At 39.7% G+C, this 13312-nt stretch overlaps 1 protein-coding gene across 1 annotated transcript in view; it reads right to left on the bottom strand.

Moving 5' to 3' along the window:
- LOC109935041 (rho GTPase-activating protein 6-like) overlaps positions 1-13312 on the bottom strand; it is a 515598-nt gene that overhangs the window by 16601 nt on the left and 485685 nt on the right. The window lies entirely within an intron of this gene.

Below are 13312 nucleotides of genomic sequence, written 5' to 3'. Positions count from 1 at the left end.
CTGAATTTAACATGAAACATTGCATGACATGTATGGAATTGTGTTAAAAACAATTATACTCAGTCACTCAGTTATATATTTAGTCTTATCTAGACTCTATGCTGTCAGGGTTGTACAAAGTGGCTTGGTATACAATGACATGCAATCACAGCATGACGTGCGCTTGTGCCCACTATTGCACACACTCTTTGGAAGAGTCACTGACAGACGGTTCCTCACAGGGAAAAGGTTTGTGGTCAAATAACCGAGATCCAGGCTCAGTCTCCTGGTAATTAGATAATAGTGCAGCAGGGGCAGCAGCTTATGTACTACCTTGGCCAGGAGGATACCTGCTGTGATGACACGAGGATGGGTAAACAATTTTGGATTCCTGGGCCAAAAGCCACAAAAATGCACGATCCCTTCCTCTGAGCTCTGGGTTCAAGAGTCACTCCAGGACTTGTTGGTCACAGAAGATAGGTTCGAGCAATGCAACAGGTTAGAAGTCAGCCTATCAATCCCCTTAACAATTCCATGTTTTTCTCTTTTAGGGAAAGAGTGTATGCGAAGACATGAAACAAACAAAATCAGTAACTTGGTGGAGGAAGTGAAGGGCATGCAGACAATCTGGCTGTTGACTACATTGGGGATTTGATTTAAGAACAAAACCACAAGAGAAAAATCCATATGAAAGAAAAGTACACTGACTGCCTATATGCTTTTGAGGTTGGAAATTTGTGGTTGTCTCACATCAGGCACTTAGCTGCATATTATAGGGTGACACCTCAGTTGCAAAACTGATGATGGAGTGCTGCACGATTGGAGTTGCCTTCCTTCAGGCAAGATTTTAATCAAATAACCTCTCAAATTCAAGACACTACTTCAAAAGAGGAGCAAGAGTTTCCCTGTTAACCTCGCCAATATTTAACCCTTAAACAGCTTACAAACAAAATCATTCAACAAATTGCTGTTTGTGGGACCTTGCTAAATGCAAACTGGCTGCACCATTTGCTAGGTTAGAAGCAATTAACCACTTTGAAAGTACTTCATAAGGAAATACACCAAAGCAATTTTAGTTTTAATTTATCCTCAACTAACCAAAATATTCTGTCATGTTCAATTGCTTTGCGTACAGTAGCTGAAATGCACCCAGTTCCTGTATCCCGGCTATATGATTATTTTGTTTGCTGATCCCTATAAGTGATGAGACTTACAATTATATTTTATTTTTTATTTTTAAAAACTTAAGTCTCCAGACCAGAACAGCAAACATTTTAAATGAAAGGCTCAGATGCCTTTTTATTAGGAAGAAACCTGTGTGTAAGTATTATATTTTCACAGATCTTGCAAAGTTGTTGAGTACCTCTAAAGTAAAATTTGAACCATTTGAATGAACTGGGTGGGGACAGATTCCATTCTTTTTCCACAGCCTGCAATTCCGAGTCAATAGGATATAAATCCAAGAAATATTGAACAAATCTCTCTGAAAATTGAATGCACTGTCCTGCAAAATGCTTAAACCGAATTACATTTCCACTGTACTTTGCAAAAAGAAATCTGGCAAGGCTTTTGGGTGGATGATTTTTTTTTTGTTATGACAATATCATGTGATGTAATGAAGGCAGTAATACAGTGTGTCTAATTGAAACATTATGGCACTTGAAAACATGCCACAAGAACCTCTCAAGTTGACCAGAAATTTAATTTCTCTGCTATTTTAACAGAGGCTTCAACCAGATTAAACAAATGGGTTAAAACCTTGTCTGAAACAGCAGAAATACTACCGAGTAACCTCATTTTTTGCAAGGGAATGCAAACGCTTCATTTTGAAATGGGTGCCTCATCAAGCAATCACAATTCTTATCAAATGAAACAATTTTGGTTAGATGAGGACCGGAAGTTTACAGCCTCCAACAGCTTGAAATGACAGCTGATTTATCTTAAGGATATGGCTTCTTTTATACCAGCTATGGAAAGCACAGGTGTGAGCTAAAACAAAAGGAGGATTAAGAGAAGCGACTAAGAGAACAACAAAAATTACAAAACCACTTCAACAAAACTAAACATCTCAATGTGCTAAACAAAAAGTTATCAATAAAAATGCTGATGCCAAACCACAGGAAATTTCAGGGTAATTAGAGTCAGAGTCATACAGCATGGAAACAGACCCTTTGGTCCATCTTGTCCACGCCCACCAAGTTTCCCAAACTAAACTAGTCCCACTTGCCTGCATTTGGTCCATATCCCTCTAAACCTTTCCTATTCATGTACTTGTCAAATGTTTTTTAAATGCTGCAACTGTACCTGCATCTACCACTTCCTCTGGCAGTTCATTCCACACAATAACCACTCTCTGTGTAAAAAGGTTGCCCTTCAGGTCTTTTTTAAAGCTTTTTTCTCTCACTTTAAAAATATGCCCCCTAGTTTTGAACTCCCCCACCCTAGGGAAAAATGTGGATTTCACAAGCTTCAAAATCTCCCCTCCCCCTCCGCATCCCAAAACCAGCTCAGCTTGTCCCCGCCTCCCTAACCTGTTCTTCCTCCCACCTATCCCCTCAAGCCGCACCCCCATTTCCTACCTACTAACCTCATCCCGCCCCCTTGACCTGTCCGTCCTCCCTGGACTGACCTATCTCCTCCCTACCTCCCCACCTACACTCACCTTTACTGGCTCCATCCCCGTCTCTTTGACCTGTCTGTTTTCTCTCCACCCTATCTTCTCCTCTATCCATCTTCTATCCGCCTCCCCCTCTCTCCCTATTTCTTTCAGAACCCCGTTCCCCTCCCCCATTTCTGATGAAGGGTCTAGGCCCGAAACGTCAGCCTTCCTGCTCCTATGATGCTGCTTGGCCTGCTGTGCTCATCCAGCTCTACACCTTGTTATCTCTAGGGAAGAGACCTTTGCTTTTCTCCTTATCAATGCCCCTCTTGATTTTATAAATCTCTATGTGTCACCCTTCAACCTCCTACGATTTAGTGAAAGTCCCAGCTTATCCTTACAACTCAATACTTCAATCCCAGCAACATCCTGGTAAATCTTTTCTGAACCCTATCCAATTTAATAATATCCTTTCAGCAGCAGGGTGACCAGAAATATACACAGTACTCTAAACATGGCTTCACAACATCCTGCACAACCTCAACATGACATCGCAACTCCTATACTCAATGATCTGAGCAACGAAGACAAGCTTGCAAAATGCCTTAACCACTGTCTATGATGCAACTTTCAAAGAACTGTTAGCTGAACCTCTAAGTCTCTCTGCTCAACAACAATACACAGGGCCCTACCATTACCTGAATAAGTCCTGCCCTTGTTGGTTTTACAAAAATGCAATACATTGCATTGAGCTAAATTAAACCCCATCTGCCATTCTTCAGCCCATAGCTCCAACTGATTAAGATCCCTTTGTATTCTTAGATAACCTTCTTCATTGTCAATTATACCACCAATTTTGGTGTCAACCATAAACTTACTAACCATGCTTCCTAAATTTTCATGCAAATCATCTACATAAATGACAAACAAAAGTGGACCCAGCATCAATCCCCGTGGAACACCGCTGGTCACAGGCCTCCAATCCGAAAAACCACCCAGCTTGGTCAAAAAGGTAGCATCTTAAGCAGCATCTTAAAAGGAAGAGAAGTTTGTGGAGGGAATTCCAGAATTTAATTTGATTAAAAATAGAGAGGCACAACAGGCTAGAATTGGAGGAATGGGGGGATTGTGAAAGCTTGTAAGACTGGTGGAGGCTATGAGGATGGGGTGGGGAGGGGGGGTGTGAGGATGTGTCAGAAATGAAAACAAGGATCACAATTTTAAAACAGGTATGTTGCCTGCAAGTGTGACAAACTAGGTCAGCAAACACAGGGTAATAGATAACAGAACTTAGTGCAAGTTAAAACACAGGCAGAGTACGGGCAAGCACAAGTTTATACAGTGAGGGAGATGGGAGGTCAGACAGGATAGCACTGAAATGGTTAACTCTAAGATGGCATAGATATATGGTTAAGAGTTTCATCAGCACATGCGGGGAGCGATCTGGGCATGATACAGAAATGGAAGTCGGCAGTTTTGGTGATAAAGTAAATGACTGGTGGGAAAATCATCTCAGGTTCAACAATGCAAGTGGTCTGGTTCAGTTGTTTGAGTGAAGGATGGAAAATAGTTGTCACGGAACAGAGTTTCTGACAGAATCCAAAGACAATGACCACAGTCTTTAATTTTTTTTTTGAGAACATTTCTGTGCATCCATTACCAGATATGGGCCAAACAGTTTTACAAGAAGAGGAACGAGAGGGGCTAAGACAGTTGATAGTCAGATAGAACTGTTCACCATCAGTATACAAGTGTAACTTGAGGCAGAAAACAGAAAATGCCAGAAATGCTCAGAAGGCCAGGTAGCATCACTGGAAAGATAAAAGGTAGAGATTATACTTCAGGTCTGTGACCTTTTATTAGAACTGGATCAGACATTTGGATAAAAACTTGATGCAATGGGAAGAGTTTTCCAGCAATATCATGGCTGGAAAACACAGGCAAAAACAAACATTTTCTCTAAATCAAGAGTCCAAACCACAAGGGTAGAATGAAATGACTTTCTCTCAGTTCTTTTGGAAATGATATTAGGTGGTTGTCAACTACAGAGAATCCCAAATTTGGCAGCTGGTCAGTTGGACCTAGATTTATTTTTTGCTTGAGTTAGAAGTTCTTCTTTTCAGTCTTTGAGCGACGTTCTTATTTCACTCACGGAGGGAGGTAGAGTTGTCTTGGCTTGTAGAGTTTTTGGAAGTCCAAGTGCATCCGCACCTTCTCAGTTCTGTGACTGCAATATAACTACGAAAACTGCTGCTAGGGAGTTTTAGCTCTAACCCACTTTGTATCAGTGTCTCACAAAAATATCAAGTCCAGGTTCTCTATAATTTACATTACCTTCTGTAACTAATGGTGCCATACAATTCCACTTATGCTTCAAGTTAAAAAGGACAAATTCCTTCTTTACAATGCAGCTTCCATTTTCCAGTTTGTACTTTCAAATGTAAACACATGTAGTCCTTACTGACCGACAAAAATCATCTGTAATTGCCCAGTGGGCAGTTAAGAGTCAACCACATTGCTGTGGTTTTGGAATCAGTGTTATATGTAGGCCAGACCAGGTAAGGGCAGCAATTTCCTTCCCTAAAGGGTATTTGTGAACCAGATGGGTCTTTCTGACAATTGACAATGATTTCATGGTCAGCATTAGACTCTTAACTTCAAAATTCCATCATGCACCATGGTGAGAGTCAAACCTGGGTCCCCAGAGAGTCTCGATTAATAGTCTAGTAATAATACCACTAGGCCACGCATTCCGTAGATTGTTCAAGCTGATGCTGTTAAAGCTGCTAGAATAGATGATTGTTTTCACTAATTCCAGTGGTTAAGAACGAACAGCACCACTGTTCAATAAATTACTTTGACAAGCAGCTCTTTGATTTAGTAAAGGAACTGTGCTTGTACAAGCGGTTATATATTTGTGCGCTTCTGGAAAGAGTTCATAACAAATAACTGAGAAGATAGAGTTGCATCATTTAGACTGGTGTGCTGCAGAACAGTGAAGTGAGTACAGCACACTACCCATTGTATTAGCTAGTACATGGTTTGTAGCACAATTCTAGCAAATTAGCAAATGGCTTTTTAACCTCTACCTAAATTTTGGGAATCCCATTAGGAACTTTGGAGAACCTCAGCCAGGATTTGGTCGTAACGCTCTGCAAATTTTCTCTCTCCTGGTGCTAATCCAAATCCTTTTTGAAAGCTATGATTGAATCTGCCTCCAGTGCAGTGCACTTAGGATGCTAACTACCAGACTAGATTAATGGTTGAATGATCGTAACCGAAATTAGAGTTGAATCAGAGAAATCTTACAGCACGGAAGGAAGTAATTCCGTACGTGTGTCGGTGCCTGCTGTCTTAGTTAGTCAACTCAATTTGCAACTCAGCTGGTATCACTTCCCCAGTCTTTCACTGTAACCCTGATCATGACCATGAATCATTATACTACATCATATATATTTTTAAAACAAAAGAATATGGAGTCAAACGTTGACTGGACATTTGTAATAGTCTGAGAGAAGGACATGAGAATGTCAAACGCGGCAAGATATCATGAAGGTTTCAATGTGATGGATTTGAGAGAGAGGACAAATGCATTTCAAAGTAAACTGTAATCTCCTGGAAGTTATCACAGACTGTGAACATGATGGGAGAAAAGATAGAAAATCAGAAATTGCTGGAAAACACTCAGCAGGTCTGGCAACATCTGTAGAGAGAAAGCTGAATCAACATTTTAGGTCCAGTGACCCTTCTGGACCCAAAATGTTAACTCTACTTCTGGCAGCATCTGTGGAGAGAAAGTAGAGTTAACATTGAGTCCAGAAGGGTCGCTGGACCTAAAATGTTGACTCAGCTTTCTCTCTACAGACGTTGCCAGACCTGCTGAGATTTTTTCCAGCAATTTCTGATTTAGTATCTTTTCTCCCATCATGGTCACAGTCTGTGATAACTTCCAGGAGATTACGGTTTACTTTGAAATGTATTTTTCCTCTCCTAAATCCATCACATTGAAACCATTGGAAGAAGGTGTTCTTGTGAGCTGATGTGCTTGCATGCACCAGCTGACTGCGCTACTTATGTGTACTAGCCTGGGTTTGAGTATCAGTGTGCTCTGACAGTCAGAGTTGAAGTGCCATCCGCTTGTCGACCTGCATTGCAGGTAAGTGACTCTATCACACCGAATGCTTGAAGCCAGATACAAAGCAAGCAACCACCAAAAAGAAGCAGGAGAAAAGAATTTCAATCAACCACAAAGCCAAGAATCCTGAAATCAACTGCGCAACTATAAACATTCCTCTACTCTTCACAAACCCCCAGAGACTTACTCTTATCTTTTAACATTTTCTTTTAAGACTCACTTCTCACTTATAATCTGTGTGTTTGTGTGTTATTTAAAGGTTTCTTCTTGTATTCAGTAACTAATGAACTCAATCTAGTGTTAGCTCGAGACAGCCCGATTGAATTCGTAATTTTTAAAGCATATATTAATTTGTTCTGGTCGAATGGTATCCATATAAGGTAGGAGGATCCTTGATAAATTGGCCAACCAAGAGGGCAGATGAACAAAGAACGGGAGGCTGTTCATCCATCCTCTTCTGAGTGCTTGACAATTTTGGGAATCCCATTAGGAACTTTGGAGAACCTCAGCCAGGATTTGGTCGTAACGTTCCGCAAATTTTCTCTCTCCTGATGCTAATCCAAATCCTTTTTGAAAGCTATGATTGAATCTGCCTCCAGTGCAGTGCATTTAGGATGCTAACCACTAACTCCATGATAAAATGCTCCTCATACTGCAGTCGGTTCTTTTGTCTATCATCTTCAATCTGTGTCTGCTGGGTCTCGAGCTTCCTGCAAAGTTTTCTCTGGTTTGTCTAAATCCCTCATGATTTTGAGTATCTTTAAATCCTCTCCTCCAAAGAGTTCAACCCCATGTTCTCTGTTCTATCCTTCTCAATGAGTGTTAGCACACCCTTGATGCCTTGCATGTAAATGTTTTCTACACCTATTCTAAAGCATTTATACTGTTGTGAAGATGGTGTCCAGAATTGGACATAATATTCCAGCTGAACCAGATTATCAACTCATGACTCCAGTTCTAGAGGATAAACATATAATCAATATCAGCAAGTATTAAAAATCAGAAACTCAGTGAAGCAGCAAAATGCTATAAAAACCACGCTGCATCAGTGTCACAGAGAATGGCCTTCTGTGGATGACCTATGACAGATTATCTAGGCAGAGAACATGATGCTTTCACAGCACTTTGGCTGCACATCTGTCATAACACTGGTGCTTCTGAGTCAGAAGTTTAGTAGTTCAAGTCCCACCCTCAAAAAACTATCGACATAATCCAGACTGATACTTCTATGCAGAACCACAGTGTGTTTCACGGTCTTTCAGATTAAATGTTAAACCAAGACTCCATCTGCCCCTTAATACGAAAGGATTCCATATCCATTGTTTTGAAGGACAGATTTCTCAAGGGCTAGACAAAAACAATATCTAAAATCAAACTGAAGATGCTGGAAATACTCAGCAGGCCAGGAAGTATCTGTGGAGAGAAGAAAGGTCATTAGAAAAGTTAGTTACATAAAACATTAACACTGTTCCTCTCTCCCACCTCTCTCTCTCTCTCTCCCCCCACAATGCTTCCTGGGCTGCTGTGTACTTTTAGCATTTTACTTTTGTTATAACACTAGAACAGTCTGTTTGGGCATTATATCATTTCTGAATATGGGATCTTGCTGTGCTTAAATTGCTTGTCACGTTTTATACACTGCAATTATGACTACAAATACTTCATTGACTATAACGTGCTTTAGGCCATCCAGAATCCACAGCAAAATGCCATATAAACAAAAATTCTGTCTTTCATACTGTTCTTGACCTGGGTGGATTTGATGATACAAACTGGGAGAAAGGCTTTCCAGTCCCCAGCACTGACAATCCTGGTTATATAAAAAAAACACATTATTTCAACCTCTATTTGTCCCGCTCAAGATATATCCACACGTCTTCCTACGTAAGCATCCCATATCTTAGACATTCGATGTTTCGCTCATTATTTTGCCATCTTTTCTGCAAAAAGTAGTTAAGCCAAATTAAATCCCAATTTCTGGGTCAGAACATTCAGAACTATTTAGCATCAGCTTTCATCTCCCTCTGCGTGTGCTAACTTAACATTTCTTATGAAATTTAGTAGTGACTTTTAATTCTTTTGCTGTCATAAGAATAGTATATCACTATTCAGTGGCAAGTATTTAAAACCTTCTCATTCTTATGAAATTCAGATAAGATTTTTTTTCACAATTCAATTTAGATAATCTAATGTTATTTTGTTGAGACAATCCACAGAAGGAATTATAATCTTTAGTAAACTGCTAATAGTGCTATTAAAATCTGCACGTGGAAATGCCCAAAAATCAACACTGACTGATTCACCCAAATAAATTAGACTGTAAAAAGTTCCACGCTGCACAGTTAGATCACAGAGACTCAAATAACAAGCCACAAATAGGCTTTAATACATCAAGTAAAGTTAATTTGAAACTTAAAACATGGATTTATTCCAAGGTAGCAAGAGGTGAAAGCAACGGAAATCTTTTTATCCTGCACTGCACAGCGACAGAGAAACAACTCTCTCTGTATCTACCACAGGTATAAAGTGGTTACTCTACCGATCAACGTTTGAAAAAAACCTTCTCATTCCACAAGAATTGGAACAACACTGGACAGAGATTACACCCTTCTGAAATAGTCAATACACTTGTGAAGTTTAGGCGTGGGTTTCTAGAGTAATGCAGCTAGCGGCCACGGAGATATTTTACTAAAAAGACATTAGATTATTTTTGGTGAGTACTACATTAAATATTCCATCTCAATGCCACCCTCCAACACCAATGCTGTGCGTCCATGGTCCCCACAATCGCAACACAGTGCACAACTGGGAATAGGGTGGACAGCCATGAATTACATATGTTAAAGTTCAGAGGAAAATCTGAATTGATAGGAGTTGGGATTGGAAGCATTGCATATTCTACTGAAAAAAAAAATGTGGATTTTGTATTACCAGGGCAATTCACATGCAAAAATGTTTTTCCTTAACACTCTTACATGTTTAAAAAATATAATTGTTTGAAAAGAAATGAAGAAAAGTAACTTTTTTATTCTTCCTACATACTTTCAATTAACCTACTTCTCAGCTGATCCTCTCTCTCTCTCTCTCTCTCTGTCTGTCTAGATACAAATTTCCATTTCCATTAGCCTGGCTCTGCTCTGTCAACTTTTTCAGCTTTGTCAAATCTAAGCTTTCGTCACCAACTCAATTATTTCTGCAGAGACCTATTCACAATCTGTACCTTTATTTCTGCAGCATCATTCAATTATGGGTAATATGGTGGAATTATAATGTATTTGACTCTATTCCTACTCAAACATTCCAAACTCTGCTGTAAACTGTGGATTAATAACTCATATTCTGGCAAAAAATTTGCAAAGAACTTCTCAAAACCTCAATAGTCTTGGCAGCTGTGGTATTGGAGATGGACTCAACATTTATCAATTTGACTAGCCATTTTTAGCTATTGACCAAAACAAACTACTCTTCCCCTTCTAATTCCCAGAAATGATTACATATCGATTCCAACAGTTTGTATGTTTGATCATGGGATGAAAACTACCTTGGTAGTACAAATCCTCATTCTGAGAACAACTTTCGAACTTTTCACCAATTCTTTAATATTCCTAAACAAATGTTTTAACAAAAAAAATTGCTAGTATCAGTGCACAAGGCACTGGCTGACCTCATCTTGAAAAGTGTTTGCTTTCCATTGTCCTTTAGCTTGACTTCAACTTTCTGATGTTTAATTGTGTTATTTGGTCTTCATTTCTTAAAAAAAAGTGCTCACTTAGCACTTCCTCAATGTTAGGTGCACACTTACTGACCCCTACACTTAATTAAGTCGGCCCAATTTAACTTATTCTCTGAAGCCAATTGCCTCCCATCAGGAAGACTTTGTTCCCTTTCACTACCATTAATGTTCAAGTAATTCGATGCATTATCATTTTCTTCCTGAAATTTAATGTAACCCAGCATTGGAGTAATATTTTTGGAATAAATAACCAATGAGTTTCACACGGTTTTGCATAAGGGCATGGGACTTGGTGAGTTCTCATACTGTTCTTCTGAGAAACAGACATAACCGCAGCAATATCAACAATGAAAGTAAGCTATGACCCTCCAACTTTCATTTATACTGAGTGCGCTAGAAATGTATTTCTATATTATCTTAATCGTTTTGTTTGGTATCATCAATTTACTGTTTCCACATCTATCACAATATACATGACAGGATTTCTCAACTTACATACTGCTGAGAAAAGACACATTTTGTTGAAATGTTTTGACTTACACTCATCAGGATAATTCGTAAGAAATGCATAGTAAAGGAAAACAACATTTGTATGAGAGGACAGTGCTGATTGGCTGGACTCCAATTAGTGGATGGACAAACAGCACTCTTCTCATATTGTATAAATGTTGTTTTCCATATATGCTTTAATATTTCTTTAGAATTGTCTTGATGACTGTGAAATGAAAAGATTCAACAATGTGGTTTTTTTTAAAAGCAATACTCAAGTTCTGTACTAAGAGATTCCTCCTTCAATGAAAATGAACGTGGGACATCAATGACTGGAAAACTCAAACAGAAAGTAAAACTGATAAATGACATCCAATGACAGAGCTCCAGAAACAGGGATGATCCCTGATGAGGGTCAGAAAGAGCTCTGTTGCACGTATAGCCTACTCAAAATGATTGTTTTGAAAATAACCTGCACACGACGGACTTTTGATCCAAGTCCTTTAGGTATCTTAAAGTTACAGATTTTATTGTGCAACTTTGCCTTGTATATCCAATGGATCCAAAAAACACTTAAAACTGAAAGTGGAACATCTCCTTACGGTTAGGACATCTTCAACCAGATACCTAGAAAATGGAGATGATGGCTCTCTAATTGGAAGCTTTAACTGAAGAATAACTAAGCACATTTCTTGTCTACTGGAGAAATCATTGCTCACAACTGAGAATGCTCCACCCAGGACTGGTCACCACAAGCAAGAAATGAACTGGGACCCATGAAAAGGTGCAGAGGTGATTGGCTCAAAGATTGAAGGATTTTAGCTACAAGGTAAGGTTGGTGAAGCTGGAGCTTTGCCGCTTGGAGCAAAGGAGGCTCAGCAAAGACTTGATACACATCACAAGGATTATGATAGATTTCTAAGAAATTAGACAAGGAAAAGCTGATCCCTTTAACTGAGGGCACAAGGAGTAGAGAACACAGGGCAGCTTGATATCACAGTGATTAGCACTGCCTCTCAGCGCCAGGGGCCCGACTTCGATTTCAGCTTGGGTGACTGTACAGAGTTTGCAAGTTCTCTCCATGTCAGCATGGGTTTCTGCCGGGTGCTCCGGTTCCTTTCCACTGTCCAAAGATGTACATGTTAGGTGGATTGGCCATGCTAAATTGTCCATAGCGTTCGGGGTCAATGGTCAATGCACGGTTACAAGGATAGGGCGGGATGCTCTTCGGAGGATTGGTGCAGACTCTTTCTGCACTGTAAGGATTCTATGGTTTAAGGTTTAAACAGGAGAAGCAGGAGATTCTGCAAAAGAATGTGTCAGAAGGTCCGAGGGAAGTAAAATTACAGGTCTGTGAGTGATAGAGAGAGGTTATGGAACTGACTGGATTGCTCTACTGTTGACACAAACTCAAGAGGTTGAACTGACTCTTTTTGCGCCATGAAAATGGCTATAAATTGAATTTGAGGGATAATTCTGGGGCAACATGTGTCCCTAAATGAGGGCAGAAGGCTTATGACTGGGTAATGGGATATGGAATTGTTCAGGTGAGTTGGAACTCTTCCTAACAATGACCCATTGCATTATCTTGAAAGCTAGTTGCTGGGGCTGCTTCAGAAGAAACTGCTCACGGTGTATACATAATACACTGTGAATGCAAGACTTAATTTTTTAAAACAAAGTGTCAGAGAGATGTACTTCACCCTGATCTGCACGTGCAAATGACCCAACATCCGTTTCAGACTCTCCCCCTATATGCATGCAGATGACCCGTAACCGAGTTTACTGTAATTCCTCCTTTTGGCTGCTGGTGCACACACAATCAGGGCTGATGGGGTTAGCTGGCCACCACAGACTTTAGGATTTGTCTACACACTCCATATTAACAGCACCACATTTAATGCAGCGATATTAGTGCCAGCACATGCACCGACTGCCCCATCGTTGTCTCAGATCCTAATTTTTATTTTACATACAACACTATACAGTTTCCATATAAGAATTTAGTACATATTGCATGATGTAAATAGTGTACTGGTGCTACCTCAGATATACATTATTTGTTATTCGGTAATGCTGCAATTTTTAGTTATAAAATATCATGTTTCAGCTGCTGTCCCAGGTCATATACAAATTATCTTGCCAAAGCCCCTGGGTTAAAGGTCGTTGCCTCTTTAGGGCCAAGACTGTTTAACCACAAGGCAGCTGGCACACACAAATCTTTGGTTTGCTGACTGCATGACAACATTTTAAAAAAAATGAACTAGATAAGTTCCTGATTTTCCCGGAAGTAGAGGATTACAGACTTGGGGCTCAACTCAGAGAGAAAGAAAGAAAGAAAGAAAGAAAGAAAGAAAGAAAGAAAGAAAGAAAGAAA

This window comes from Rhincodon typus, chromosome 11 (assembly GCF_021869965.1).
Source record: "Rhincodon typus isolate 14 chromosome 11, sRhiTyp1.1, whole genome shotgun sequence".
NCBI classification, from domain to species: Eukaryota; Metazoa; Chordata; class Chondrichthyes; order Orectolobiformes; family Rhincodontidae; genus Rhincodon; species Rhincodon typus.
This window is presented reverse-complemented; position numbering and strand designations above follow the sequence as displayed.